The sequence below is a fragment of the Bombina bombina genome, chromosome 7 (assembly GCF_027579735.1).
Source record: "Bombina bombina isolate aBomBom1 chromosome 7, aBomBom1.pri, whole genome shotgun sequence".
In the NCBI taxonomy this organism is placed as follows: Eukaryota; Metazoa; Chordata; class Amphibia; order Anura; family Bombinatoridae; genus Bombina; species Bombina bombina.
The window spans coordinates 632,907,780-632,921,358 of NC_069505.1; positions in this window are offsets into that span (position 1 = coordinate 632,907,780).

Sequence of the window (13,579 nt, forward strand, 5' to 3'; positions counted from 1 at the left end):
AAAATGGGGAACAGGGTCATAAGACACCCTGTCATTATAGTGGATCTGCCAACTGATCGTTTAATTATTGGTATTGATCTCCTGAAGTGATTAAGCACCATAATTGATTGCATAAATAATGTAATTTGGTCACAAGTAAAACGGCCAATAACTTATGAGCAATCCGGTATATCTCACACCCGACATAACTGTCATGTGGTGGAAAAGAAGCCAGACGCTGTGGAGATTCATTTCAGGAATAATTCTGTACCTGAAATCACTATCCTACAGGTAGATGATCAGACTCCTTTAAGTGGCTCTGATGGTAAAACTTTTAAAATTTCACCTGGAAAGAGAGCGAATATTTCCTTAGACGGCAATGTATTAACCATATCTCTCCACAAGGGGATCATAAAATCCCTAAGGGGGGGGCACGCTCAATTCCTCGCAGGGATTGAGAGAGTTAAAGAGGATCTATTTATCCCTATACAAGTGCATGACCTTGGTACAACAAAGTATGCCAAATTGAACTTAAAACAGGAAGCAAGATATATAAGTGAAGGCTTATTAGCGCAGATAGCTGAACCTAAAGTGATTAAATATCTTTCTCCCCAAGACCACTGTGTCCACAGCTTGGATGACATCTATCTCCAGTAGAAATAAAATTTAGCGATTGCGAAAAAGCCCTCTTATCTACTGTATGGGCTCTACAAAATTTCCGCAGCTACATGCAGGGCGAGAAAATTATTGTAGAAATGGCCCACCAGCCTTTGCTATACTTGAAAAGTGAGAGAATAAGAGATGGGAATTTGTCTAATAGCCGCATAACAGCGTGGACTCTTTCCTTACAAGGCTGGCCTTTAGAAATTCGATACAAGCAGCATAAAAAGAATCCAGTCGCACAGGGGCTTGCTGAGCTCCACGACTGTACTGCTAAGGATCCTGGGGAAGAATTATCAGAAGATTTCCTGGAGGAAAAATTTCTTTCTTCATATAAAATATACAATGAGGACCATTGTCAAACATTACCTTCGGTATATGTTGATGGGTGTTCTTACCATGCCACTATTGATAATGAACACAGACTAGTCACTGGTATTGGTATAACTTGGGTAAATTGATTCCCAGATTTTTTTTATAGGTTTCAACATTGGACCAAGATCCAGTCAAGTTGCAGAACTCACTGCTGTTCTAAAAACCATTGAAATGGCTATTGAACATGGTATTCATGAATTTGTGATCATAACTGACTCAAATTATGTGCGTGACAGTTTTGTTGAATACCTGCCAACTTGGAAAAGAAATGGCATGCAGAAAAGTAACAACAAGCCAGTCAAGCATGGCAAGTTGTTCTGTGAAATTGATAATCTGGTGGTATCCAATGATTTAACCATACACTGGAAAAAGACAAGGGGTCATTCCAGGGTTCTAGGTCCTGATAAGGAAGGCAATGATCTTGCGGATTCATTAGCCAAACAAGGAGCCATAACTGGAGAACCCCTTAATATTGACCACTTAATGGGTGCAATTCAGGTAGAAGCCATTACCAGAAACCAGGCAAAACAACAGAGTGAGCCTAACCTGGTACAATGGAGTCAGGATTCTCCTAGTGAGGACCTGATCACTAGTCAAAAAGAAGACCCCATTGTAGGCATCTTCTATAAACACATAGAAGATCCTGAAAGTAACCCCATCTCAAAAGATGATTGTATTGGCAAAGAAGATCTTAGAATCTTAATAAAGTCCAGATCACAATTCAAGTTATAGGATGGTTTGTTAATTAGAACCTCCAAAACTGGCATCCAGCAATGGGTAGTACCCACCAAGTTCAGAGGTCTAATGCTTCAACATGCCCATGATGCTCCCACATCTGGTCATCGCGGTGCCAAACTCATGTATGAAATATTGCGTGATTATGCCTTTTGGCCACACATGTTGAAAGATGTTCAAACCTACTGTCAAGGGTGTTTAATCTGTCCACAGTTCCAACCCACTGCGCCAACGCATAGAGCGCCATTGCAGAAAAGGGGGATGGTAATGCCATGGTCAGATATACAAATTGATTTTATTGGTCCAGTAACTAGGTCATCAAGAGGTAACAAATACATGTTAACAGTGACATGCCTGTTCACTAAATGGGTAGAGTGCATCAGTGCACCTAACAATAGTGCTGAAACATGCGCAGCATTGCTCATCAACCACATGTTTTCCAGATTTGGTTTGCCCCAAACAATTGAATCAGATCGGGGAACCCACTTCACTAGCAAAGTGATGACCAAAATGTGGAAAATACTAGGGGTTAAAAGAAAGCTCCATATTGCATATAGAGCTGCCTCAAGTGGTGGAGTAGAGCGTTACAACCAGTCCATTGTTAAAATCCTTAAAGTTTGTGAGTGAAACAGGTAAAGACTGGGATGTAAAACTACCTCCAGTCTTAATGGCATTAAGAGCAACTCCAAATAGTGCTACCAAGATGTCACCTTTTGAACTGATGACTGGTAGAAGAATGGTTCTTCCTCAGCATCTACTGTATGGTACATCAGACAAAAACTTGATAAACGCTGCCAATACACATCAATATGTGGAGAACCTAAGAAAGCATCTGCAATATGCCTTTGCATTTGCTCAAAGGAACTTAGAGAAAGCTGCAACTGCCACTAAAACCTATTATGATCTCAAAACGTCCAAAAAGGAATATGAAATAAATGATAAAGTTTATCTTTATAACTTTGGAAAAGATCAGGTTAGGGAGAAGACATTTCTTCCATGGTGGAAAGGTCCTTTTGTCATTACTGACAAAATATCTCCAGTTGCCTATAAATATGGATTCCCAAAAATGAAAATTTCATAGATAAATGGGTCCATATCAATCAATTGCGAGCGTGTCATCCTAGGTCCCAAGTACAAGTCATAGAGGGAGAATGAAGTGTCATATCCCCAAATGTGCTAAAAACATACTGTAAATTAAAGATGCCTAGCTGATAAGCATGAAGGCTCAAAAATAACGGACTCTCTACATAGAAGACTGTCTATGATGTGTATGGTCAACACACTCACCAAATACCACTGACTTTAAGCCAATTCAAATACATGTGTCCTACATCTATTTAAAATTGGAAGGGCGATTTATGTCAAGGTATAGGTGAAGATTAATATATATATATATATATATATATATATATATATATATATATATTATATATTTGGCCTATCAGCACCAAATGATTAATTCATTCATAAAACATTAAAATTGACTTGAAACCCATATTCAATCCTCCCCAACTGCTGTGATTACACAGGATGGGTCACAAAGTCACTTAAAAAGGAATGTTGTAAAAGTGATTTTGAGAAAGAGCAGAGTTTTATAGATTAAATTAAAAGATAACATTTAAACCATTTCAAAGGCAAAAACTTCAATAAGAGATGGTCAATCTATATAGCTATACATTCCAGGTTTTAAGATAGCATTTAAATTGTTTCAAAAGGAATGGCCATGTTTATTTTGTATATTATAAATCTTGGATCAAACGTGATGATTTCCCTTCCTGATGAACAGGACATAGGAGAACCAGATTATATGATAGATAACCCCATGCAGGGATATATATTGACACTATGTCAGAGAAATAGCTGGATTTCTTTTGCAACTCAATTATCTTTTCAAACAAAGATAAACATGATACCTAGGTTACAGGAACCCTTTGGTTGGTAGAGTCAATGGTCTGTACTTTGGGGGAGGATATGCTCGAGAGTCTTTTAAAATCCTTCACCAAATCTTTCTAATCTGAAAAGAAACAAATGCTAACAGACACATGTGATAACAATGCAATGGCTCACTGAATCGTTTGAATCCAAATGAGATGCAAAGACCTATAACTGCTGACACTTGAATATACGTAATTTTGACATACGTCTGGGGGAGGATAACACACAGCAAAAGCACATGGCTTGCATTATAATTTCAAATTTCGCTGTTTAAAATAACTGTACTTAGATTTCAGTAAAACATACTTCAGACAAAAAGCATAAAATAAACAAAGAACCCACACAGGAGATCCTAATAGGGGGCGCTCTAACAATTGAAATATAAGATATGGTGATATAGATATGAAGAAAAAACAAACAATATATATCCACAAAAAAATATATATACACAAAAAAATGTCAATCACTCAAACCCAAAAATTGAATAGATATAAGGTCCCAAAATCAGGATCCAGAATGGTTGTGTAATGAAAGTTCTGCAAATTCTGCACCACAGGACACGTCAGCTGCTCTCTCCTTACATCAAATGTAGAAAGACATCTGGGAAATACAAAGGGAGACAAAAAAGAGGCGCATGTGTGTACCAGTAGAATGAACCAAAATAGTGGAATAAATCACACCAGGGTACTCACATTTATTCAGAGCACTCATACAGTGCTATCAGGCACGAAATGGGCATTCACAGCAACCCAGCTTGCTGTAATCCTATATGGCAACAGGAACAATCCTAGGAAGCTGCAGGGAAGGTGGATCCACAAAAGCAACACCAAACACTGGATATGAAGTCCCAGGAATAAGCACAGAGACTAAGCAAAGGCTTATCAGCAAAAGAGGTTCAGTCCCAATGTAGATAGAACAAAGGTGGTGTATAGAAAATCAGTGGCGGTTCCAGATATAAAGTATAAAAGATTTATTTAAAACATTCTTAAAAACAAGAACCAACAGGTAGGGCAAATGCTTGTCCTCCTTGTATCAATGCAACGCGTTTCTCAGCGCAAACGCTGTTTCATCAGGCATATATGAAGTTCAATCCGATTGGATGAGCCAATATAATTGACCTCGCATTCTATTGGCTCATCCAATCAGCCAATCGGATTGAACTTCAATCTGATTGGCTGATTAAATCAACTAATCAGATTTTTCCTACCTTAATTCCGATTGGCTGATAGAATCCTATCAGCCAATCGGAATTCGAGGGACCCCATCTTGGCTAACGTCATTTAAAGGAACCTTCATTCGTTGTTAGTCCGTCGGAAGAAGAGGATGGCTCCTCGTCGGCTGGATAGAAGATGGCTCCGCTCCGGAAGGATGAAGATAGAAGATGCCGCCTGGATGAAGATGTCTGCCGGTCCGGATGTCCTCTTCTGCCCGGATAGGATGAAGACTTCTGTCGGTCCGGATGTCCTCTTCTGTTCCATCGGTGGCCGGCTGGCTGAACACGGCTCAAGATAGGGTGATCTTCAGGGGGGTAGTGTTAAGTTTTTTTAAGGGGGGATCGGGTGGTTTTAGAGTAGGGGTGTGTGGGTGGTGGGTTGTAATGTTGGGGGGGGATTGTATTTTTTTTACAGGTAAAAGAGCTGATTACTTTGGGGCAATGCCCTGCAAAAAGCCCTTTTAAGGGCTGGTAAAAGAGCTGATTACTTTGTAATTTAGGATAGGGTAGGGAATTTTATTATTTTGGGGGGCTTTTTATTTTATTAGGGGGCTTAGATTAGATGTAATTAGATTAAAATTATTGTAATATTTTTTTATTTTTTGTAATTTAGTTGTTTTTTTTGTACTATAGTTTATTTAATTGTATTTGAGTTTAGATAATTGTAGGTAATTTATTTAATTAATTTATTGATAGTGTAGTGTTAGGTGTAATTGTAACTTAGGTTAGGATTTATTTTACAGGTAATATTGTAATTATTTTAACTAGGTAGCTATTAAATAGTTATTAACTATTTAATAGCTATTGTACCTAGTTAAAATAAATACAAAGTTGCCTGTAAAATAAATATAAATCCTAAAATAGCTACAATGTAATTATTAGTTATATTGTAGATATATTAGGGTTTATTTTATAGGTAAGTATTTAGTTTTAAATAGGATTCATTTATTTAATGATAGTAATTTTATTTCGTTTTATTTAAATTATATTTAACTTAGGGGGGTGTTAGGGTTAGACTTAGGTTTAGGGGTTAATAACTTTATTATAGTAGCGGCGATGTTGGGGGCGGGAGATTAGGGGTTAATAATTGTAGGTAGGTGGCGGCGATGTTATGGAGGGCAGATTTATCCAAACGAGATTATCCAAAATAAAAAAGAATTACACCTAATCTAATAGCCCTATCAAAATAAAAAAAGCCCACCCCAAAAAAAAAACCTAGCCTACAATAAACTACCAATGGCCCTTAAAAGGGCCTTTTGTGGGGCATTGCCCCAAAGATATCAGCTCTTTTACCTGTAAAAAAAAACACAAAGAACCCCCCAACAGTAAAACCCACCACTCAACCAACCCCCCAAAATAAAAAACTAATTCTAAAAAAACTAAGCTACCCATTGCCCTTAAAAGGGCATTTAGCTCTTTTACTGCCCAGACCCTAAACTAGAAAAAAACACACCCAAAAAACCCTTTAGAAAAGCCTAACACTAACCCCTTACAATCCACTTACAGTTTTTGTAGTCCTATTTGAACGATCTTCATCCAGGAGTTGAAGTCCTGATCCAGGCGGTGAGAAGTCTTCATCCAGACGGCCTCTTCAATCTTCATCCCGGCGGCGAAGTCCTGATCCAAGCGACGAGAAGTCTTCATCCAGACGGCCTCTTCAATTTGAATTAGCCAATAGAATGATTTGAACAGCCAATAGGATTTTAGCAGCCCTAATTCCTATTGGCTGATTCAAAATGTTCAGCCAATAAGAATGCAAGGGACGCCATCTTGAACCGCGTCCCTTGCATTGAAGATTCAGTGTACAGTGGCGACCATATGAAGAGGATGCTCTGCACATCCGGGATCAAGATAGAAGATGCCGCCTGGATGAAGATTGAAGAGGCCGTCTGGATGAAGACTTCTCGCCGCTTGGATCAGTACTTCAACTGCGGGATGAAGATCGTTCATATGGGAATTCAAAAACTGTAAGTGGATCGTCAGGGGGTTAGTGTTAGGCTTTTTAAGGGTTTTTTGGGTGTTTTTTTTTTTTTTAATTTAGGGTCTGGGCAGTAAAAGAGCTAAATGCCCTTTGAAGGGCAATGCCCATACAAATGCCCTTTTCAGGGCAATGGGTAGCTTAGGTTTTTTTAGATAGTTTTTTTATTTTGTGGGTTTGGGGGGGGGGGTGGGGGTTTGTAATGTTAGTGGGTCTTTGTAAAAAAATTTCACTAAAGGAGCTGTAACCTTTAGGGCAATGCCCTACAAAAGCCCCTTTTAAGGGCCATTGGTAGTTTATTCTAGAATAGGTTTTTTATTTTGGGGTGGTTTTTTTATGGGTATTAGAATAGGAATATTTTTTTTAATTTTTGATAATTTGTTTGTTATTTTGTTTAATGTATATTTTTAGGGGGTGTTTTTTTTTTAGCAAAAGAGCTGTTTAACTCAGGGCAATGCCCTACAAAAGGCCCTTTTAAGGGCCCTTGGTAGTTTGGGGGGTGGGGGTTTGTATAGTGTTAGGGGGTGTTTGTATTTTTTTTTGGAGCAAAAGAGCTGTTTAACTCAGGGCAATGCCCTACAATAAGGGCCCCCCAAAAGGCCCTTTTAAAGGCCCTTGGTAGTTTATTCTAGATTAGGCTTTTTTATTTTGTAGTGGTTTTTTTTTTTAAAGGATATTAGAATAGGAATAATCTTTATTTTTTTGGAGAATTTCGTTTTGTTTTGTTTTTTTTATTTTTTGTAATGTTAGGTTTTAGTGTAAGGCAGGTTAGGTTTTATTTCCCAGGTAACTGTATTTATTTTAACTAGGTAGTTAGTAAAGAGTTAATAACTAGTCTACCTAGCTAAAATAAATACAAACTTACCTGTGAAATAAAAATAAAACCTAAGCTAGATACAATGTAACTATTAGTTATATTGTAGCTAGCTTAGGTTTTATTTTACAGGTAAGTTTGTATTTAGTTTCAATAGGTATTATTTAGTTAATAATTGTAAATTTAATTTGGATCTAATTTCATTATGTTAAAGTTAGGGGGTGTTATGGTTAGGATTAGGGTTAGGGTTATGTTAGGGTTAGGTTTAGGGGTTAATATAGTTTAATTTATGATGTTGTGATGTGGGGGGCTGGTGGTTTAGGGGTTAATAGGTATTATTTAGTTAATAATTGTAAATTTAATTTAGATCTAATTTCGTTATGGTTAGGTTTAGGGTTAGGATTAGGGTTAAGTTTAGGGGTTAATATAGTTTAATTTAGGTTGCTGTGATGTGGGGGCTGGTGGTTTAGGGGTTAATAGGTTTATTTAGTTAAGAATAACTTGACAGATGAACTATAGCGGCCGCTATATTGTAGAAGTTGGACCCCGCTCGTTAGTGCAGAATTGCACGCAGGCTCGTAGTATATCCAAATTTCTCCTGTAGACCTTGTAGCAAAAGGATCTTGATGTGTAACTTTAAAACCGGCTTAGCTGAGGCACACAGCCCTTCACAGTGCAGTCCCCTTGCTCTCCGTAGGTAGCTGAAAGGATTCTGATGTGCAGCTTGTAACAGGCTTGGCTTAGGCACGTAGCCCTTCACAATGCAGTCCTCTTTCTTTCCGAGGGTAGCTTAAATAACTTGTCACTTCAAACAAAATATTAAAGTCCTGATAGACAATAAATGAAGTGTAAGGTAGCTGATGAAAGTTACAGCTACCTTACACTTCATTTATTGCCGGACTAGATTGTGCTAAAACTAGCGTCCTTTCCCACCGAACTGATTAAGTATAAAGAGGCGACAATAAACAATGAAAATAGCTGATTGTGATCACATTGATTTGTCATTTGTAGCCGTGAAGATCGATTCTGATCAAAGCCACAGGTGTCATTCACATTTGTACCACCAGATGGCGCCTCTAGATAAAGCAAGTTCAGTGAAAGTGAAGTTGTGTATTTTTTGTGACATATTAAAATAAAAAAGTCACTTTCATGTGTTGTACAGATTGTTGTTTTATGTAAAGCAGAGGTTCCTGTACTGAGAAAAAAAAAATCATTTTGTTTTTATACTTCACTACTAGTGCAAGTTCTGCATACCCAGGTATGCACGTGCATTTCACAGGCAAACTAAACAGGGGACCCAAATTATTATTAGCTCCTTGTATATGCATAGTACAAACTGGTTTTGTTTCCTGTACCTTTAAGCAATAGATATCAGTTCTGATACTTGAGTATAACCTCAGGCTGCACAGTCGGCATGATGGGTAATAACGAGAAAACATAAACTAAATGCTTCTAATGTAGAAATAAATCTCTGTCTGGGTCTTAGGTCAAAGCCATAAAGTACCTGGATGACCCCAAAAAACAGCAACTGGGAGCAGAGTTACAAGGAGTGTGGTTGTGCCGTCTGAGGATTCTGTACTAGTAGTGCCCATATATATATAATGTGCTAGTTTAGTGCCCTATAGCGTGTAAACACATATTATCAGCCCCTAGCATAGATATGATATATATATACTGTATACGCACGTATCACCCTTATACTGTATCTTGTCATGTGCTAGTGTAGTGCCCTATAGCTTGTAAACACATATTATCAGCTCCTAGCATAGATATGATATATATATACTGTATACGCACGTATCACCCTTATACTGTATCTTGTCATGTGCTAGTGTGGTGCCCTATAGTGTGTAAACACATATTATCAGCTCCTAGCATAGATATGATATATATATATACTGTATACGTACGTATCACCCTTATACTGTGTCTTGTCATGTGCTAGTGTAGTGCCCTATAGCATGTAAACACATATTATCAGCTCCTAGCATAGATATGATATATATATACTGTATACGTACGTATCACCCTTATACTATATCTTGTCATGTGCTAGTGTAGTGCCCTATAGCGTGTAAACATATATTATCAGCTCATAGCATAGATATGATATATATATATATACTGTATACGCACGTATCACCCTTATACTGTATCTTGTCATGTGCTAGTGTAGTGCCCTATAGCGTGTAAACATATATTATCAGCTCCAGTGGCGTAGCGTGGGTTGTCAGCGCCCAGGGCAAGGTAAGAATTGCGCCCCCTAACCCATTAGCACCAGTACAGTAGGGATTGGCGAATTTGCTTTGAATCTAGGAGCCAGCTCAACAACTTAGGAGACAGGTTTTTGTTTTAATTACATATAAAACAAATTAAACTTGTTACAATTTCCAATATTCATTAAACTTTTTTTTTTTCCCTGAGGGTTCCAACTGATCTGCAGGAAATTTAAAGGTCAATATCAAAGAAGAGTAGTAAAGATACAGTGCTAAGATTTTTCATACAAAAGTAAAACTTTATAGATGGTAAAGGATATTTTTTGTGCACATTCCATATAACTATTATTGTTCATACAGGGGTTGAGCTCATAGTTAACCATGTGTTTAACCCCTTTGTAGGGCTTAAACACAGAAACATGAAATAGTGTAATGAAATGATATAGCACTGTTATGTCCCTTTAAGCTAACTTTTTTTTTTTTTTTTAAACTGCAATTATTTGTAAAAATATTTTATATGCAAAAAACATTAATGGTTCCATACCCCTTTTATTGCTACCTTGGTATAAAATACAGTTGTAAATGACATTTGATGATGTACAACTAACTTTGCTGGCATTATGTACATCCTATTTGAAGCAAGATGCTGTCTGTTTTGAAAAAATCCCAAAAGTTCAGAAAATTTTACCTTTTGTTAAGTCATTGGCTCCTTTATCTTTCACTGCTGAGTATTTCTAACTTATTGATATATTGCTGCAGATAGACATTGCTGTAAGCCATGTATCTGTATTTCCTCTCTAATGCAAATGCACAAGTGTACCACCCCCTTCTCACACACAATCTAGAGCCCAGGAATGAAGTGGTTTCTCATGCAGGGGGTAGCATGCGGTATATGACCTGAGAGCAGGACTTTTATGGAAACTCACAGCGGCCAGCCTGAGACGTAACTGCAGCCAAACTGCATCCAGACTGATGAGAGGAGCAGGAGCAGAGCTCAGCAGCACAGGATTACAAACAGATTATTCCTACCCAGGCCCAAGAGAACACTGAGCTCACCTTTACACCCCAGCCTCCCAACAGTTATACAGTCAAGGGCAGGGCAGTCACCAGGCACGACGCGCTAGAGACAGTCCTCAGGCTCAGGCTCTTCCCCCACTTATTGTTCCCTCAGTCCCTCCTGACCTGCGCGCTGGGAGTGGGAGGAGTTAGGACCCGCCTGCGCCGTGCTAGTGGTGTAAACTGTGGAGTCGGATAAACAGTAGATTACATTTACACACACTTACAGGAGGCGCCGGCGGCACAGACTGAGACTCACAGACTGTGACGACTCAGACGACACTGACAAAGTGACAAACAATGGAAGTTCACACTTGCATTGATTGAGACTGAGAGTGACTCAAGACAGAACAGCAGGGTTGCTAAAATCGCCGCTGGAGTCTGGGACTGTCACAACAGTCTACTGTCTGGTGGAGGCTTTTGCGCCCCCCATAATTTTGCGCCCGGGGCAACCGCCCCTGTGGCCCCCCCCACGCTACGCCACTGATCAGCTCATAGCATAGATATGATATATATATATATATACTGTATACGCACGTATCACCCTTATACTATATCTTGTCATGTGCTAGTGTAGTGCCCTATAGCGTGTAAACACATATTATCAGCTCATAGCATAGATATGATATATATATATATATATATATATATATATATATATATATGGAAACAAAGTCTAAGTGAAAGCGCCAATGTCCTCCTCTCACCTGCAGTAGTCGGCGTGATTCGTTGTGACCCTTGACCTTCCTCTATACGGCACAATGGAGAGTGAGTAAATGCGGACGGTGCAAATGCAGCTATTCACAGGTATTTGCTGAATACCATTAAATTGTATAGGAAAGAAGCGTGAAAAATAGCCCAAATATAGGCACCTTCAGACCGCAATTGATAAAAAATGTCAAAGTTTAATATGCCAAGCTAAAAACAGAATAACCGTAGCACGGTAGATAAAAAAATGCACTGCTATGCAGTGATCAAGTGCGCAGGCACAAAACATGTTTGCTAATGTTCCTGTTCACATTGTGATGTGATAAGTATTTTGTATATTTTTTTATCTACCGTGCTACGGTTATTCTGTTTTTAGCTTGGCATATTAAACTTTGACATTTTTTATCAATTGCGGTCTGAAGTTGCCTATTTTTGCGCTATTTTTCACGCTTCTTTCCTATATATATATATATATATATATATATATATATATATATTTATATACACTCACTGGTCACTTTATTAGGTACACCTTGCTAGTACTGGGTTGGACCCCTTTTGCCTTACAGAACTGCCTTAATTCTTCGTGGCATAGATGTAACAAAGTGTTGGAAACATTTCTTAGACATTTTGGCCCATATTGACAAGATATCATCACGCAGTTGCTGCAGATCTGTCGGCTGCACATCCATGATGCGAATCTACCGTTCCACCACATCCCAAAGGTGCTCTATTGGATTGAGATCTGGTGACTGTGAAGGCCATTGGAGTATAGTGAACTCATTGTCTTGTTCAAGAAACCAGTTTGAGATGATTTGAGCTTTGTGACATGGTGCATTATCCTGCTGGAAGTAGCCATCAGAAGATGGGTACACTGTAGTCATAAAGGGATGGATATGGTCAGCAACATTACTCAGGTAGGCCGTGGCATATAAATGATCAATTGGTACTAAGCTAAGGGGCCCAAAGTGCACCTAGAAAATATCCCCCACACTATTACACCACCACCACCAGCCTGAACCGTTGATACAAAGCAGGATAGATCCATGCTTTCATATGGTTTACGCCAAATTCTGACCCTACCATCTGAATGTCGCAGCTGAAATCGAGACTCATCAGACCAGGCAATGTTTTTCCAGTCTTCTATTGTCCAATTTTGGTGAACCTGTGCGAATTGAAGCCTCAGTTTCCTGTTCTTAGCTGACAGGAGTGGCACCCGGTGGGGTCTTCTGCTGCTGTAGCCCATCTGCTTCAAGGTTTGACGTGTTGTGCGTTCAGAGATGGTATTCTATATACCTTGGTTGTAACGAGTGGTTATTTTAGTTACTGTTGCCTTTCTATCATCTCGAACCAGTTTGCCCATTCATGTCTGCCCTCTGACATCAACAAGGCATTGTCATTCACACAACTGCCGCTCACTGGATATTTTATCTTTTTTGGACCATTCTCTGTAAACCCTAGAGATCCCAGTAGATTAGCAGTTTTTGAAATACTCAGCCCAGCCCGTCTTGCACCAACAACCATGTCATGGTCAAAGTTACTTAAATCCTCTTTCTTCCCCAATCTGATGCTCGGTTTGAACTTCAGCGAGTCGTCTTCACCACGTCTAGATGCCTAAATGCATTGAGTTGCTGCAATGTGATTGGCTGATTAGCAATTTGTGTTACCAAGCAATTGATCAAGGGTAGCTAATAAAGTGGTGAGTGTAAATACTATGGCCTCGATTTATCAAAGGTCTTGCGGACCTGATCCGACAGTGCGGATCAGGTCCGCAAGACCTCGCTAAATGCGGAGAGCAATACGCTCTCCACATTTAACATTACACCAGCAGCTCACAAGAGCTGCTGGTGCAACGCTGCCCCCTGCTGACTCGCGGCCAATCGGGGGGTGTCAATCAACCCGATCGTACT